This window comes from Tachyglossus aculeatus, chromosome 22, assembly GCF_015852505.1.
Source record: "Tachyglossus aculeatus isolate mTacAcu1 chromosome 22, mTacAcu1.pri, whole genome shotgun sequence".
Classification (NCBI taxonomy): domain Eukaryota; kingdom Metazoa; phylum Chordata; class Mammalia; order Monotremata; family Tachyglossidae; genus Tachyglossus; species Tachyglossus aculeatus.
The window spans coordinates 46,717,288-46,735,757 of record NC_052087.1 but is presented as its reverse complement, the minus strand read 5'-3'; the positions used below and the strand labels follow the sequence as shown (position 1 = coordinate 46,735,757).

Below are 18,470 nucleotides of genomic sequence, written 5' to 3'. Positions count from 1 at the left end.
AGCCCCCCGTGGGACAACCTGATCACCTTGTAACCTCCCCAGTGCTTAGAACAGTGCTTTACACATAGTAAGCGCTTAATAAATGCTATCATTATTACTATTATTCTCTGGGCCTTAGTTACCTCATCTGTAAAATGGGAATTAAGAGTGTGAGCCCAATGAAGGACAGGGACTGTGACCGACCTGATTAACTTGTAATTATCCCAGTGCTTGCCATATAGTAAGTGTTTAACAAGTACCACAATCATTCATAATTATTATTATTATTACTGAAAGCTCTCCAAGGGCAGGGACCTTGTCTTTCACTTCTATGAAATGCTCCTCAAACACGGGCTGTTCTAGCAGTAAGTAGTATCTATTAAATGACTTCTGTGGGCTGAGCTACGTGCTCGGGAGGGTACGACAGAGGTAGAAGGTGGCAGATATTGTCTGAATGACCAGAATTATTGAGGGAAAATTGGGTTTTATGCCCGGACCACCCTGATTATCCAAATAATCCATTCTGGGTGCTGCAGACCTGGCCTTTCACGCCAGTTCTTTTCACCTGAGCCTGCTTAGTCACATCTCTAAAAGTGGAAAAGTGGAGGTAGGGAGAGGCTTGGCAATTTGCTCAAGATACCCACATAACCAGAAATAGATTCAAGCCTGCCAGAAAGCATGCCCACTCTTAAAATGGACTCGTTTGCTATTTTTAGAACATCCTTAAGTTAGGAAACTCTGCTTCTCCAAATAATTTCTCTACTTTAAAATAGGCTCTTGAAAATGCCAGAAAAGCTGGTTTACATTTCCAAACCCTTCTTTTAGTCAAGAAAACACCGCCTATTTTCAGAGGACTGTCCAGTTGAGAGGGCCGGGACTGAAAAAAAAAAAGGTTTCAACCAAGTTCTCTTTTCAAAATGTAAATCAATTCAAATGGACCGCATTACTGGCTGAGCAGGACTGAAATCTCATTAGAGTACCAGCCATTCAAGATGCAGTCCATTCCAGTGGGAAATTCTTTTGAAAGCAGGCTTAATTGTTTTTGAGGCACATATGGAAGACACATTTGCTTTCAGCACATCTTCTCCAAGAGGTCTTCCCCAACTAAGTCCTCATTTCCTCTCTCCCACTCCCTTCTGTGTCACCCTTGCACTTGGATTTGCTCCTGTCATACTCCCCTCCCTCAGCCCCACAGCACTTATGAAGCTGAAAGCCCCCATTAAAAGTGATCTTGATCTGTGATTTTTGTTTTGTTTCCTCTCGCCTGTAAGCTCACCATAGGCAGAGAACGTATCCACCACCTCTGTTTATATTGTGCTCTCCCAAGTGCGTAGTACAGTGAGTGCTCAATAAGTACAAATGATTGATTATAACAATAATAATAATAATATATCCTAAGCACTGTACTCAGCACTGGGGTAGATAAAAAATAATCAGGTTCCTTAGGGGGCTCACAGCCCAAATAGGAGGGAGAACAGGTATTGAATCCCCATTTTGTCGATGAGGGACTGAGGCACTGGGAAGTGAAGTGACTTGCCTAAGGTCACACAGCAGACAAGTGGCAGAGCTGAGATTAGAACCCGGATCCTCTTTCCTTTAGGCCACCCTGCTTCTCCTCGACAGAAGCACAGTGCACCTTCCCTGCCCTCCAGGAGTTTACGATCTAACGGGAGAGACGGATCAAAAGTCTTTACCAATAGTGGGAGTAGCAGGAAGGACAAGGAGAGACCAAGAAGTTGCACAAATAATCCATCAAGAATCATGATCCTCTCACCAGAGAGGCTCAGCAGGGGTCATTTGTTTCACTTCAGCTGTTCGTTTCCATCCTGGTTTCCTCCAAGAGCAGTTTGGGTCCAACTGGGGCAACCACTGAGGTAAACTGTTATGAAGAGAGGTGCTCAGAGAAAGAACACCACCTCTTCCATTTTCCCTTTGACCTTCTCAAAGGTAGGGGAGCTGCCACATTGCTTCTTTCAAAAGCCACCGGTAATAGTAATTTTAATTGTGGTATTTGTTAAGTGCTTGCTACGTACCAAGCACTGTAGTAAGTGCTAGGGTGGATGCAACTTAATCAGGTCAGATCCAGTCCCTGCCCTACATGGGCTCATAGTCTAAGGGGGAGGAAGACCAACTGTTGAATCCCCGTTTTACTGATGAGGAATCTGAGGCCCAGAGAAATAAAGTCATCATCATCATCATCAATCGTATTTATTGAGCGCTTACTATGTGCAGAGCACTGTACTAAGCGCTTGGGAAGTACAAATTGGCAACATATAGAGACAGTCCCTACCCAACAGTGGGCTCACAGTCTAAAAGGGGGAGACAGAGAACAAAACCTAACATACTAACAAAATAAAATAAATAGAATAGCTATGGACAAGTAAAATAAATAAATAAATAAATAAATAAAGTGACTTGTCCAGGGTCACACTGCAGCAATTGGTAGAGCTGGGTCTTCTGACTCTGAGGTCTGTACTCTTTCCACTAGGTCACACTGCTTTCTGTTGGTTACAGAAATGAGAAGCAACATTTCTGAAGGAAAAGGGCCAGAGTCTCCCCTTCCAAGAAAGTGGCTGCCTTGGGAGAAAGGGTATTTGGCTGCCACTGGCAGGAGGGATGTTGAACCTGAGGAGAAGCCAGCAGGAAGCCTTAGATCTGGAATGGACTCCTGAGAGTCAGTGGAAATGCTTTCTCTGGAGAACTGGAAGAACAGAACAGAATATTGATAATCTGGGAGGGGGTTGACCTGATGACTTCTCACAATCCTTTCCATGTCAGGGTTCCTATGAAACCCTGATCAGTAGAATTCGGTGAGCACAGCCCTGCCATTCAAGCCACTGAGGCTTGGAAATCAAAGCACTCTCCACTCTGCTGCTCTACCAGTTAATAGAACATCATTTCGGCGTGGCTCAGTGGAAAGAGCGCGAGTTTTGGAGTCAGAGGTCATGGGTCCAAATCCCGGCTCTGCCAATTGTCAGCTGTGTGACTTTGGGCAAGTCACTTCACTTCTATGTGCCTCAGTTCCCTCATCTGCAAAATGGGAATTAAGACTGTGAGCCCCCCGTGGGACAACCTGATCACCCTGTATCCTCCCAGCACTTAGAACAGTGCCTTGCACATAATAAGCACTTAACAAATACCATTATTATTATTATCATTTTTATGGTATTTGTTAAGCTCTTAGTATGTGCTACGGACTGTATGAAGCAGTGGGGTAGATACAAGCTGATTAGGTTGGAAACAGTCCATGTCCCACATGGGGATAACAGTCTTCATCCCCATTTTACAGATGAGGTAACTGAGGCACAGAGAAGTGAAGTGACTTGTCCAAGGTCACACAGCAGACCAGTGTTGGAGCTGGGATTAGTAGAGAAGCAGAATGGCTTAGTGGAAAGAGCCCGGTCTCCTCTGCCACTAACCTCCTCACTGTACCTCGCTCTTGCCTGTCCCGCCCTCCGGCCCATGTCCTCCCCCTGGCCTGGAATGCCCTCCCTCCGCACATCCGCCAAGCTAGCTCTCTTCCGCCCTTCAAAGCCCTACTGAGAGCTCACCTCCTCCAGGGAGCCTTCCCAGACTGAGCCCCCTTTTTCCTCTCCTCCTCCCCATCCCCCCTGCCCTACCTCCTTCCCCTCCCTCCCCACAGCACTGGTATATATGTTAGGACAGATTTATTACTCCATTTATTTGACTTGTACATCTTTACTATTCTATTTATTTTGTTAATGATGTGCACCTAGCTTTATTTCTATTTAGTCTGATGACTTGACACCTGTCCACATGTTTTGTTTTGTTTTCTGTCTCCCCCTTCTAGACTGTGAGTCCGTTGTTGGGTAGGGACCATCTCTATATGTTGCCAACTTGTACTTTCCAGGTGCTTAGTACAGTGCTCTTCACACAGTAAGTGCTCAATAAATACGATTGAATGAATGAATGAATGAATGGGAGTCAGAGGTCGTGGATTCTAATCCTGCCTCCGCCACTTCTCAGCTGTGTGACCTTGGGCAAGTCACTTAACTTCTCTGTGCCTCAGTTATCTCATGTGTTAAATGGTGATTAAGACTGTGAGCCCCATGTGGGACAACCTGATACCTTGTATCTACCACTGCACTTAGTGCTTGGCACATAGTAAGTGCTTAACAAATATCATCATCATCATCATCATCAACCCAGGTCTTTCTGACTCTCAGGCCCGGACTCTATCCATTAGATCAGGCTGCTTCTGTTCCCTGAATGACAGGGGTTACTTGTTATAATTATTATTATTTAAATACCATTATTATTATTATCATTGTTTTATTTGTGAAGTGTTTACTATGTATCAAGCACTCTTCTAAGCTCTGGGGTACATACAAATTAATCACACAAAGTCACCGTCCCACCTGGGGCTCACAATCGAAGTGGGAGGGAGGACAGGTATTGCATCCCCATTTCACAAATGAGGAGACTGAGGCACAGAGAAGTTAAACTACTTGTCCAAGCTCACACAGGAGGCAAGTGGCAGAGCCAGGATTAGAATCCAGGTCCTCCGAGTCCCAGGCCCATGCTCTTTCCACTAGGCCACACTGTTTCTAGTGTAACTGGACTAAGCCTCGCTTTTCCTCATCTCTCACTCCCTTCTGTGTTACACTGACTCTCTCCCTTTGCTCTTCCCCCATCTCCCTGCCCTACAGCACTTATGTATAGCATAATGTATAACATTTAGGTAGATGAGAAGCAGTGTGGCTTAGCAGAAAGAGCCCGGGCTTGGGAGTCAGAGGTCATGGGTTCTAATCCCTACTCTGCCACGTGTCAGCTGTGTCACTCTGGGCAAGTCACTTAACTTTTCTGTGCCTCAGTTACCTCATCTGTAAAGTGTGGATTAAAACTGTGAGCCCCACATGGGACAACTTGATAGCCTTGTATCTACCCCAGTGCTTAGAACAGTGCTTGGTACACAGTAAGCGCTTAAGAAATACCATAATTATTATCGCTTCATTCTCGCCTGTCCTGCTGTTGACCCCTGGCCCATGTCTTACCCTTGGCCTGGAATGCCCTCCCTCCTCACATCCGCCAAACTAGCTCTCTTGCCCTCTTCAAAGCCCTACTGAGAGCTCACCTCCTCCAGGAGGCCTTCCCAGACTGAGCCCCCCCTTTTCCTCTGCTCCTCCTTCCCTCCCCATCCTCCTCCCTCCCTCTGCTCTACCCCCTTCCCCTCCCCACAGAAATTGTGTATATTTGTACATATTTATTACTCTATTTTATTAATGATGTGTATATATCTATAATTCTATTTACCTATGCTGATGGTATTGATGCCTGTCTACTTGTTTTGCTTTATTGTCTGTCTCCCCGTTCTAGACCGTGAGCCCGCTGTTGAGTAGGGATTGTCTCAATCTGTTGCCGAATTGTACTTTCCAAGTTCTTAGTACAGTGCTGTGCACGCAGTAAGCACTCAATAAATATGATTGAATGAATGAATAGATCTGTAATTTTCTTTATTTGTATTGATGCCTCTCTCTCCTGGCCCCCTAGTCTGTGAGCTCACTGCGGGAAGAGATTGTCTTTCTTTATTCCTGTATTGTACTTTCCCAAGCGCTTAGTACAGTGCTCTGCACACAGTAAGAGCTCAATAAACGTGACTGAATTGAATGAACGAATGTATTATTTGCATACTATTTCAAGTGCTTAGTACAGAGCTCTGCACACAGTAAGCTCTTATGATTGATGGATTGATTGATTCGCATTGGTATAGAACTGCCTCTCCAAGGCCAGAAGATAAATACAGAATGATTGTCAAAGGAATAATGTGGGAATTGAACAAGTAACAGATGCCCTTGAGTTCGAGTTACCCTTGACCTTGAGGGGCAGGGACGGAGGAGGGGGCAGAGAGTGTGTTATCCAGGCAAAGTCAAAGGAACTGGGCATTTCCCAGGCAGGTCTATCTTGCCTCTGTTCCCCTTTTTGCAACCCTGCCCTGTTGAAGATCAAGACCTCTTGATCTGGGAGAAGCAGCATGGCCTACTGGATAGAGCACGGACTTGGTAGTCAGAAGGAATTGGGTTCTAATCCTGACACTGCCACTTATCTGCTGTGTGACCTCAGGCAAGTCACTTCATTTCTCTATACCTTAGTTAGCTCCTCTGTAAAATGGAGATAAGACTGTGAACCCTATGTGGGACATTCATTCATTCATTCAATGGTCTTTATTGAGCACTTCCTGTGTGCAGAGCACTGTACTAAGTGCTTGGGAAGTACAAGCCGGTAACATATAGAGATGGTCCCTGATTAGCTTTTATCTACACCAGCACTTAGTGCAGTGTCTGGCACAAAGTAAGCGCTTAACAAATGCCATAAAAGCAAACAAAAAAACAAAGCAAACAACCTGTTTGGGGCCCAGGGGTTCACACCTTTCCCTAAAGGAATTTCTGGTCTCTTACTGACAGTGGTCTGCTCGGCCCACAGCCGCCCAGAGACTTGGGGGTCAGCATCAATCAGTCAGTCAGTACATCGGTCAGTGGTATTTATTGAGCTGTTACTGTGTGCAGAGCACTGTACTAAGCTCTTGGGAGAGTACCATAGAACAATAGAACAGACACATTCCCTGCCTACAACGAGACAACGAGCTTACAGTCTAGAGGGAGAGACAGACATCAGTAGAAATGAATGTAAGTAAATAAAATACAGTTATGTACTTCATTCCGCACTGGGACCCGAGCGTTTCAGAAGCGTTTCCCTTCAAGGCCCTACTGAGAACTCACCTCCTCCAGGAGGCCTTCCCAGACTGAACCCCCTCATTCCTCTCCCCTTCGTTCCCCTCTCCATCTCCCCCGTCTTACCTCCTTCCCTTCCCCACAGCACCTGTATATATGCATATTTGTTTGTACATATTTATTACTCTATTTATTTATTTATTTTACTTGTACATGTTTACTCTATTGATTTTATTTTGTTAATATGTTTGGTTTTGTTCTCTGTCTCCCCCTTCTAGACTGTGAGCCCACTGTTGGGTAGGGACTGTCTCTATATGTTGCCAACTTGTACTTCCCAAGCACTTAGTACTGTGCTCTGCACACAGTAAGCGCTCAATAAATACGATTGATTGATTGATTGATTGAGTGGATAATTGGCCAGGCCCCTGCGAATATTCTCTGGCTTAAACCGTCAAGTGGGCGGTTGAGAAGCAGCGTGGCTCAGTGGAAAGAGCACGGGCTCTGGAGTCAGAGGTCATGGGTTTGAATCCTGACTCCCCACATGTCTGCTGTGTGACCTTGGGCAAGTCACTTAACTTCTCTGTGGCTCAGTTCCCTCATCTGTAAAATGTGGATTAAGACTGTTAATCAATCATATTTATTGAGCGCTTACTGTGTGCAGAGCACTGTACTAAGCGCTTGGGAAGAACAAGTTGGCAACATATAGAGACGGTCCCTACCCAACAGTGGACCCCATGTGGGACAACTTGATCACCTTGTATTCCCCCCCCCAACCCCAGCGCTTAGAACAGTGCTCTGCACAGAGTAAGTGCTTAACAAATGCCGTTATTATTATTATTATTATTATTATTATTGGGCACCCGAGTACCTACTACAGCCACTGCCTGCTCCCCAAAATAGACAGTGAGCTCTCGATCTGCCCTTTTCTCTGTGGAGCAGTAACTGGAGCCCCGTGACCTTCGCCTGTAGCGGCGCCTGGGCTCAGAAACTGTGGTCATGGGAGCATAAGAAATGCCACGCTGAGTCAGGCCTATGGTCTGCCCTTTTCCAGAATGCCGCCACCCCCTCGGTGGCTGCGACAGGGGTTTGGAGGAACAGGGTGAGGGCTACAGAAGCAGCATGGCTTAGTGGATAGAGCACATTCCTGGGAGTCTGAAGGACCTGGGTTCTAATCCTGACTCCGCCACTTGTCCGCTGTGTGACCTTGGGCAGGTCACTTTGCTTCTCTGGGCCTCAGTTACCTCATCTAGGCAATGGGGATTAAGAGTGTGAGCCCCATGTGGGACAAGAACTGTGTCCAATCTGATTAACTTGTGTCTAGGCAGTTAGAACAGTGTTTGGCACATAGTAAGCGCTTATTAAGTACCATAAGTGTTATTAATTATTATTACTTCACTTTTCTGTGCCTCAGTTACCTCATCTGGAAAATGGGGGTTAAGACTGTGAGCTCTATGTGGGACAGGGACTGTGTCCACTCTAATTACCCCTTCTAGACTGTGAGCCCACTGTTGGGTAGGGACCGTCTCTATATGTTGCCAACTTGGACTTCCCAATAATAATAATAATAATGGCATTTATTAAGCGCTTACTATGTGCAAAGCACTGTTCTAAGCGCTGGGGAGATTACAAGGTGATCAGGTTGTCCCACATGGGGCTCACAGTCTTAATCCCCATTCCCAAGAGCTTAGTACAGTGCTCTGCACACAGTAAGCGCTCAATAAATACGATTGAATGAGTGAATGAATCTACCTCAGTGCTTAGTACAATGCCTGGCACATAGTAAGCGCTTAACAAATACTACAATTATTATTATGATTATTACTGCGTACACATACCCTCGGGGTCTGGTATATGCTGTCGTCGATACCCAGCATTCCTTCCTCCTAGCTACCCCTTGTGGCTCCCTAGACTGTAAGCTCACTTTGGGCAGGGAATATGTCTACCAACTGTTTTACACTGTCAATCAATCAATCAATCGTATTTATTGAGCGCTTACTGTGTGCAGAGCACTGTACTAAGCGCTTGGGAAGTACAAGTCGGCAACACATAGAGACAGTCCCTACCCAATAGCGGGCTCACAGTCTAGAAGGGAGAGACAGAGAACAAAACCAAACATATTAACAAAATAAAATAAATAGAATAGATATGTACAAGCAAGATAAATAAATAAATAAATAAATAAATAAATAAATAGATAGAGTAATAAATCTGTACAAACATATATACATATATGCAGGTGCTGTGGGGAAGGGAAGGAGGAAAGATGGGGGAGATGGAGAGGGGGACGAGGGGGAGAGGAAGGAAGGGGCTCAGTCTGGAAAGGCCTCCTGGAGGAGGTGAGCTCTCTAGCACTTAGTACGTTGTTCTGCACTCAGTAAGTGCTCAAAAATACCATTGATTGAATGATTGACGCTTATCTAGGAACAGGTTCAAACACCTCTTGAAGCTGTTGACATTTTCTGCCTGCCCAACTTCCTGTGGAAACAAACTCCCCAGGCTTCTCATCCTCTTGTTGCGGACAGGGAATGTGTATTATTGTACTGTATTCTCCCAAGCTCCCCTCTCAGGGTTGCATCTGGTGAGTTTCCAGAACTCTACCAGTCTCGACTACGGGAGGGAGAGTCAAGCAGAGGTCTATCCATTCCATTCCTAGCTTGGACAGTGGCTAACGAGTGGAAGGCAATCTGCTACAAGTCAAAACTCACCTATGTTGGGCAGCCACAGCATGGGACAGATTCAAGGGTGGACACTCAAGTTTACCGTGTGGAAGGAGGCAGTGGTAAACCACTTAGGGATTTTTAACAAGAAAACTCTGTGATACACTACCGGAACAACCGCAGATAGTGGTGGGGCGTTCTGGAAGAGATGTGTCCATTATGTTGCTATGGGTCAGAGACGACTCAACAGCAGAAGACAAGACACAACTCTCCCAAGCGCTTAGCACAGTGCTCTGCACACCATAAGCACTCCATAAATACCACTGATGATAAAGTCAATGGGTGGAGTGGAGAAGGGTTTCCTCTGGTTGGTTTGGAACCTGCCACCTTCAAGCTTCTCAGGGTGACCCCTAGTCTTTCATTCATTCATTCAATCGTATTTATGGAGTGCTTACTGTGTGCTGAGCACTATACTAAGCTCTTGGAAAGTACAATCAATCAATCAATCGTATTTATTGAGCACTTACTGTGTGCAGAGCACTGTACTAAGCGCTTGGGAAGTACAAGTTGGCAACATATAGAGACAGTCCCTACCCAACAGTGGGCTCACAGTCTAAAAGGGGGAGACAGAGAACAAAACCAAACATACTGACAAAATAAAATAAATAGAATAGATATGTACAAATAAAATAAATAGAGTAATAAATTTGTACAAACATATATACATATATACAGGTGCTGTGGGGAAGGGAAGGAGGTAAGATGAAGGGGATGGAGAGGGGGACGAGGGGGAGACGAAGGAAGGGGCTCAGTCTGGGAAGGCCTCCTGGAGGAGGTGAGCTCTCAGTAGGGCCTTGAAGGGAAAGTACAATTTGGCAACATATAGAGACAATCCCTACCCAACAATGGGCTCACAGTCCAGTCTTGGTTTTGTGGGGCTTGGTGAACAATGGCTCTCTGGGGATTTTTTATTTTTCATTTTTTGTGGTACTTGTACTAAACATTGGGGTAGACACAAGTTAATCAGGTTGGACACAGTCCATGACCCACGTGGGACTCACAATCTTAATCCCTATTCTGCAGATGAGGAAACCGAAGCCCAGAGAAGTGAAGCGACTTGCCCAGGATCAAACAGCAGACAAGCGGCAGAGCGGGCATTAGAACCCAGGTCCTCTGATTCCCAGGTCCGGGCTCTTTCCACTAGGCCCGGCTGCTTCCTACTCTTTCCTGTTCAACCTGTCCAAGGCTTTCATGAATTTGGAAATGCTCTGCCTTTGTCTTTCTAGAATGGAGAGCCCCACTCAAACACGAACTGCCTCATCCCGCAGTCGGAGGTCTGGTGGTACCCCAGCCGGGAGGACAGATCCCTGCCAGGGCCACAGAAAGCTTGGCAGATCCACGCTCATGCCACACTTATGCCACACTCGTCTTAAGAAAATGTGTTTTTATTTCAGGATTTTTCCACTTTCCCCATTAGTATTTTTTTTTAAATCAACTGCTCTTGTTGAAGTGTCAGTCTCATGCCCATCCAAGCAGTGGCTAAGCAGCGTGGCTCAGTGAAAAGAGCACGGGCTTTGGAGTCATAGGTCATGGGTTCAAATCCCAGCTCCCCCATATGTCTGCTGTGTGACCTTGGGCAAGTCACAACTTCTCTGTGCCTCAGTTACCTCATCTGTAAAATGGGGATTAAGACTGTGAACCCCACGTTGGACAACCTGATCACCTTTTAACCTCCCTAGCGCTTAGAACAGTGCTTTGCACATAGTAAGTGCTTAATAAACGCGATCATCATCATCATCATCATCCAAGAAGCCCTACACTCTAGACTGTAAGCTTGTTGTGGGCAGGGAATGTGTCTGTTGATTGTTATACTGTGCTCTCTCAAGTGCTTAGTACAGTGCTCTGCACCTAGTAAGTGTTTAATAAATACAATTGAATGAATGAATGAATAAGCTGAGGCGTTGCCTCAACATTTTCTCCAGGGCCTTCACATACCCCTCCCAAAGTTGTGGGACTTGGCGGCCTGCAGGAAACACAGCAGAGGAGCTTACAGTCCTCTACACTGTAAGCTTGTCATGGGCAGAGAATGTGTCTGTTTATTTTTCTTCTGTACTTTCCCCAGTAGGAGCTCAATAAATATGATAAACTGACTGACTGACTCATGTCTGTCTCCCCTTCTAGACTGTAAACCCGTTGTGGGCCAGGAATGTGTCTGTTTATTTTTGTATCGTTCTCTCCTCTGTACTTAGTTCAGTGCTCTACACGCAGTAAGTGCTCAATTAACACAATTGACTGTCTTGACTAATGTCTGTCTCCCCCTCTAGACTGTAAACTCGTTGTGAGAAGTGCATGACTTTTTATTGGTGCATTGTACTTTCCCCAGCACTTAGTACAGTGGTCTGCATGCAGTAAGCGCTCAATAAATACAATTGAATGAATGAATAAATAAATACGATTGACTGACTGATTAATGTCTGTTCCCCCACTAGACCGTAAGTTTGTTGAGGGAGGGTGTGCGTCTTTTTATCGTTGCATTGTCCTCTCCCAAGCACTTAGTACAGTGCTCTGCACACAGTAAGTGCTCAATTAACATGATTAGCTGACTGAGACTGGGTGCTAAAAAATGAAAACACCAGTCAGAGAGTTGTCTGAACTGTTGAGGTGGTGACCGGCTGGAAAGTGAACTAACTGGTAGAACAGCAGGCCATCTAGCCACAAAAGGCTCCAGGAGACCTAGACCCAAGGATCCCGATGTGGCAGATGGCCCCTTCAATCAATCAATCAATCAATCAATCAATCGTATTTATTGAGCACTTACTCTGTGCAGAGCACTGTACTAAACCCTTGGGAAGTACAAGTCGGCAACACATAGTGACAGTCTCTACCCAACAGCAGGCTCACAGTCTAGAAGGGGGAGACAGAGAACAAAACCAAACATGCTAACAAAATAAAATAAATAGAATAGATATGTACCCCAAAGCTGCAACAAAGGTGCTGAAGTTACTGTTTCTTCAGCCTACTCGCTGCCAGGAATCAGCAATGTCAGCCAAAGCCTCCGTGTCCTTAGGAAGCTCCTTCTTTGGCAGTCACTGCTTTGGCCAAATGGCCCTTTCCAGGAATTGTGAGCCAAAAATTGTGGTCACTGTCTCGGCCTATCCTCGAGGTGCTTTTTATGATTCATTACCAACTCAAAGAAAGAGCCTGGGCCTGGGCGTTTGAGGACCTGTTTTCTAATCCTGGCTCTGCCACTTGTCTGCTGTGTGACCTTGGGCTAGTCACTTCACTTCTCTGTGCCTCACTTACCTTATCTGGAGAATGAAGATTAGGACTGTGAGCCCTAGGTGGGACAGAGACTGGGCACAACCTGATTACTTTGTATCTACCCCAGCGCTTAGTGCAGAGCCTGGCACATAGTATTCATTCATTCATTCAATTGCATATATTGAGTGCTTACTGTGTGCAGAGCACTGTACTAAGTGCTTGAGAAGTACAAGTTGGCAACATATAGAGATGGTCCCTACCCAACAACGGTAACAAATACCATTTAATAATAATAATAATAAAAAACTCGGTCTGATCAGTTGAATAGTTCTGCATAGTACCTGACTGCCTCTGCCAGGCAACAAGGAAAATCAATCAATCAATCAATCAGTCATATTTATTGAGCACTTACTGTAGGCAGAGCACTGTGCTAAGTGCTTGGGAGAGTACACTATAGTTGGTAGACACATTCCCTGGTCACAGTGAGCTTACACTCTAGAGCATGTTCTAAGAGGTTTAGATGATTTGCAGGACTTAGCAAAACCATTAAAGTCTTTCATTTTCAAAACTGAAATGCATGAACAGTTCTGAGGCCAAGTTACAGTCATTATAAGCTCCTATAGGCTTGTCCTGCCTCAACAAACATCACCCTCAATTTTCTGGCGCCTGGCGGGCTTTCACTGAATGCATCCAATTTGTATATTCACTCATTCATTTCATCTTATTTATTGAGCGCTTACTGCACGCAGATCACTGTACGAAGTGCTTGGGAGAGTACAGCACAACAATAAAGTGGCATTCCCTTCCCACAACGAGCTTACAGTCTAGAGACAGGGAGACAGATATCAATACAACTAATTAAAAAGACAGCTATGTATGTAAGTGCTATAGGGCCGGGAGCGGGGAAGAGCAAATGGAGCAAGTCAAGGAGTATAACTGCATCCCAGAGCAGAAATGGTGGACTCTCATTAGTAGGCAGAGAAGTAGCATGGCCATAGAGCAAGGGCTTGGGAGTCAGAAGGGTCTGGGTATTAATTCCAGCTCTGCCACATGCCTGCTGTGTGATTTTGCAAACGTCACTTAATTTCTCTCAGTTCCCTCATCTGGAAAATGGGGATTAAGATTGAGAGCTCCACGTGGGACAGGGACTGCACCAATAAGACTTACTCGCACCCACCCCAAACCTTAGTACAGTGCCTGACACATAGTAAGCACTTAACAAATATCACAATTATTATCAATATTATTAGGCTCCCCAATTTGTGTCATTTGCTTCCCCTTTTCTGCGGTTCCCAGTTCTCCCAGTGGCCTCCAAATCAGCTGGAGTCCATTTGGAACGAGGCTTTCTCAGAAAACCAAATTTTCAAGTGTGTCTCCTTCATACATGTGTCTCCTGTTTATTTTTGTATCGTTCTCTCCCCGTACTTAGTTCAGTGCTCTGCACACAGTAAGCACTCAATTAACACAATTGACTGTCTTGACTAATGTCTGTCTCCTTCTCTAGACTGTAAACTCGTTGTGAGAAGTGCATGACTTTTTATTGGTGCATTGTACTTTCCCCAGCACTTAGTACAGCACTCTGCATGCAGTAAGCGCTCAATAAATACGATTGAATGAATGAATGAATAAATACAATTGACTGACTGATTAATGTCTGTTCCCCCACTAGACTGTAAGTTTGTTGAGGGAGGGCGTGCGTCTTTTTATCGTTGTATTGTCCTCTCCCAAGCGCTTAATACAGTGCTCTGCACACAGTGAGTGCTCAATTAACACGATTGGTTGACTGAGACTGGGTGCTAAAAAATGAAAACACCAGTCAGAGAGTATGAAGGATGAAGGATAGAGCCCGGGCCTGGGAGTTGGAAGGACCTGGGTTCTAATCCCGGTGTGCCACTTGTGACCTTAGGCAAATCACTCAATTCCCCTGTGCCTCAGTTACCTCATTTGTAAAATGGGAATGAAGACTGTGAGCCCCAAATGAGGCAGGGACTGTGTCCAACCTGATTAGCTTGTCTCTACGCCAGCACTTAGAACAGTTCTTGACACATAGTAAGTGGTTAACATTATTATTATTATAATTATACGCCTGATTCAGGGTTCCTGTCTAAGCCTCCCTGCGCCAGTGGGAACTGTTTTATCTCTTGAACTTTATAAAAATCTTCCGACTCTGGAGAGGAAAGCAATCTGAATCTGATTAGATATCCACAGAGATTTCTCTGCTTTTTCATTTGAACTTGACAAACAATCCTACCTATCTACAAACGCAGTGGAGCACTAAGATATTTGATTTTTTTTTCCCCTTCATAAGAAAGTCACCAATGTGAAAAAATTCACCAACTGCCTTTTGAAAAAAGCAGTCACCCTGGTAACGATGGGTTCATTCCGTTCCCATGGTAACCACAGCAGTATTACTGTTTGCTGTAAAGTCGTAGACGAACCTACTAATGATCTGTTGATTTTAGAAGATGCTTTATAAATTGCCAAGTTATTTTTATCACAAAACCATAAATCAGAAAAGCAATTTACTATCTATTAAAATGACCAATGTTCTAGAAGCCTTTCACTTATGAATTATTTATGCCACACTCATCTTCAGAAAATGTGTTTTTATTTCAGGATTTCTCAGCTTTCCCCATTAGTATTTTTTTTAAATCAATTGCTCTAGTTGAAGCGTCAGTCTCACTGTATTTTGAGGAGGTGGAGGGGGGAGGAAGTCTGGAATCAGGAATCTTGGATGGGAAAGGTTTCTGCAGAGCTGGGGACAAAGGGGTAGCATGACATTTGGTGGTCTGAACTCCCGGCCACTGGCTAGTTCGGTAAAGTTTTCCTGACTAATTAAATTCATACAACTTGAAATGGGCTGTATCTGAAACAATCAATATGGCAGTGATATATACCAGGCAAGCTGGCAAATTGATCTAAATAAATTTACAATTGATTTTGTGCTGGGAAACTGAATTACAGCATTTTATAGTTTTCCTGAAGATCGGTTGTGAGCTAAACAAACAACCATTTTGTTTCGCTTTCACCAGCCACATATCAGCCATCGTTAATTATAGTTTGGTCACTTTTACTAAAGGGTTTGTTGCCTGTGCTACCGTGTCTTGGGATATTGGGATTCCTGGGTCTGGTCCAGCTCATTTAGTTGTGCCCCTCTAGTCTGGAAGCTCGTTGTGGGCAGAGAACGCATCTACCAACTCTGTTATAATAATAATAATGATGATATTTGTTAAGCGTTTACTGTGTGCCAAGCACTGTTCTGAGCACTGGGGTAGATACAAAATAATCAGGTTATCCCACATGGTACTCACAGTCATAATCTCCATTTATGGATGAAGTAACTGAGGCACAGAGAAGTGGTTTGCCCAAGGTCACACAGCAAACAAGTGGGAGAGGCAGGATTAGAATCCACACCCTTTGAGTCCCAAGCCTGGGCTCTTTCCAATAAGCCATGCTGCCTCTCATACAGAAGCTTCTTATAGAGAACCAGCATGATTTAGTGGATAGATCATGGGACTGGGAATCAGAAGGACACGGGTTCTAATCCTGGTTCCATCACTTGTCTGCTGTGTGGCCTCAGGCAAGTCACTTCACTTCTCTGGGCCTCAGCTACCTCATCTGTAAAATGGGGACTGAGACTGTGAGCCCCGCGTGGGACAGGGACAGTGTCCAACCCAATTCGTTTATAGCTACCCTGGCGTTTAGTAAAGTGCCTGGCACATAGCAAGCGCTTAGCAAATACCATAATTATTAGTATTATTATACTCTCCCCAAGTGCTTAGTAATAATAATAATAATAATAATGGCATTTGTTAAGTGCTTACTATGTGCAAAGCACTGTTCTAAGCGCTGGGGAGGTTACAGGGTGATCAGGTTGTCCCACGGGGGGCTCACAGTCTTAATCCCCATTTTACAGATGAGGTAACTGAAGCTCAGAGAAGTGAAGTGACTTGCCTAAGGTCACACAGCAGATGTGCGGTGGAGCCGGGAGCCGGGAGCCTAGTAAGCACTCAGTAAATATGATTGTGCCACAGGACTCTGGGATGTTAGGATTATTGGGCTAGGCCCAGCTAACCACAAGGATCCAGGATGTTGGAATCCCTAGGCCCAGACCAGCAAGGTCACCACTTCCCTGGCACCCATTCATTCACTCAATCGTATTTATTGAGCACTTACTGTGTGCAGAGCACTGTACTAAGCGCTTGAAGTAGTACAAGTTGGCAACATATAGAGATGGTCCCTACCCAACAGTGGGCTCACAGTCAGACCTTCTCCCCCAGCCCCTACTGCAGGCAGACACCAAGACCTAGAATCTCTACTCCATTTAACACAGTCTTAATAAGGTAATAACCAAAGTAAATCCAGACTAAACCATCTTTCCCTGGATCAGTCAATTCATTCATTCATTCAATCGTATTGATTGAGTGCTTACTGTGTGCAGAGCACTGTACTAAGTGCTTGGGATCAACTGTAACTGTAACAATAAACAGTTACATTCCCTGCCCACAATGAGCTTACAGTCTAGAGATGGGGAGACGGACATCAATATAAATAAATAAAATTACATATGTGGACATAAGTGCTGTGGGGCTGGGAGGGGGGAAGAGCAGGGTGACGCAGAAGGGAGTGGGAGATGAGGAAAGATGGGGCTTAGTCTGGGAAGGCCTTAATCAATCATATTTATTGAGCACTGTACTAAGCACTTGGGGGAGTACAATACAACTGTAAACAGACACATTCCCAGCCCACAGTGATCTTACCGTCTAAAGGGGGAGATAGGACCCTCTTCTTCTCTGTAGGCATCCTAGAATTCATTTTCTTCTCCCTCTCAGGGGCAGGAGGCTTGCTCCTATGGAGTCCAGGCCTCTGGACTCCGAATTTCCATGGATCCTCTCTGATCCCTCCCTATGCCCTGTGTCCATCCAGGGTCCACAGTGTAAGCTCATCTGATGTCCTCCTCTCCCAGGAACACCAGCCTGCTTCTCCTCACCGCAGGATGGCTGAGGTTCTCCTTCTTTCTCCCAAGCTGCCCCTTTACTTCCTCCCCAGTCCCCATCTCTGATTGCTTTGGTTTACCCTTCAGGGAGGAGAAACAAAGGAGTGACTCTCCTGGATTGATCCTCCCTCTCTTAAGTGTGGGGGCCCTTGGAACTGATTGTCACACCTAGTTAATTAGGCCATCCAGATGCCCAACCAAGCTGTGGAAACATCTCCTCGGATGTTGAAATCTTTCTCAATATCTGGGAGAATTTATACACCCAGGCTCTGGAAACAAAGTGAGAGTGTATGATGCTGAAAAACAATTACTTGCTCTTAACCTTGGACAAAAGGGAATCCAGAGGAGGTTGAACATGGCTAGGAGTTTGCTAAATCTATAAGGAAGGCTGTTTAATTATCTTTCCGTCCCTGATGTGGATACACACATGTACACATGTACACAAACACACACCACACACACACAGAGTCTTACATATTTATATTCCAAGACAAATCTACTAACGATAACTACCTCGTTCCTCCTTATAACGTAAGCTCCTCAAGGGCTGGGAAAGTGTCATACACTTCTCCTGTGCTTCAGTGTAGGTCTTAAGTGTTTTTTCTGCCCTCCCTGCTTGTATTTGCCTGCTTTCAGTTCATCACTGAGCAATTGTTTGGTATCCTGCTATAATGCAATGCCTCAGTGCTGAGGGACTGAGTTCACGTTCATGTCCCGCTATTCGATTTTAAATATAAGACTGAAATATATCAAATCAAATCCATGGGGTTTTATCTGGCAAAATTTGGGAGCAAAGTCCATATATGCCAGACTATCACTCTTCCCATCTTCAAAGCATTACTAAGGTCACACCTTTTTCAGGAAGCCTTCCCCGATTAAGCTCTCTTT

The 18,470-nt window shown here is 45.0% G+C and overlaps 1 protein-coding gene and 1 non-coding gene across 3 annotated transcripts in view; one reads left to right on the top strand and one right to left on the bottom strand.

Moving 5' to 3' along the window:
* Window positions 1–18,470, bottom strand: part of KCNC1 (potassium voltage-gated channel subfamily C member 1) — a 138,375-nt gene that overhangs the window by 19,774 nt on the left and 100,131 nt on the right. The gene's annotated exons all lie outside the window — the stretch shown is intronic.
* LOC119944215 lies at window positions 9,226–9,363 on the top strand. Its single transcript, XR_005455714.1, has one exon. It is a non-coding gene; the product is annotated as a small nucleolar RNA SNORA7 (small nucleolar RNA).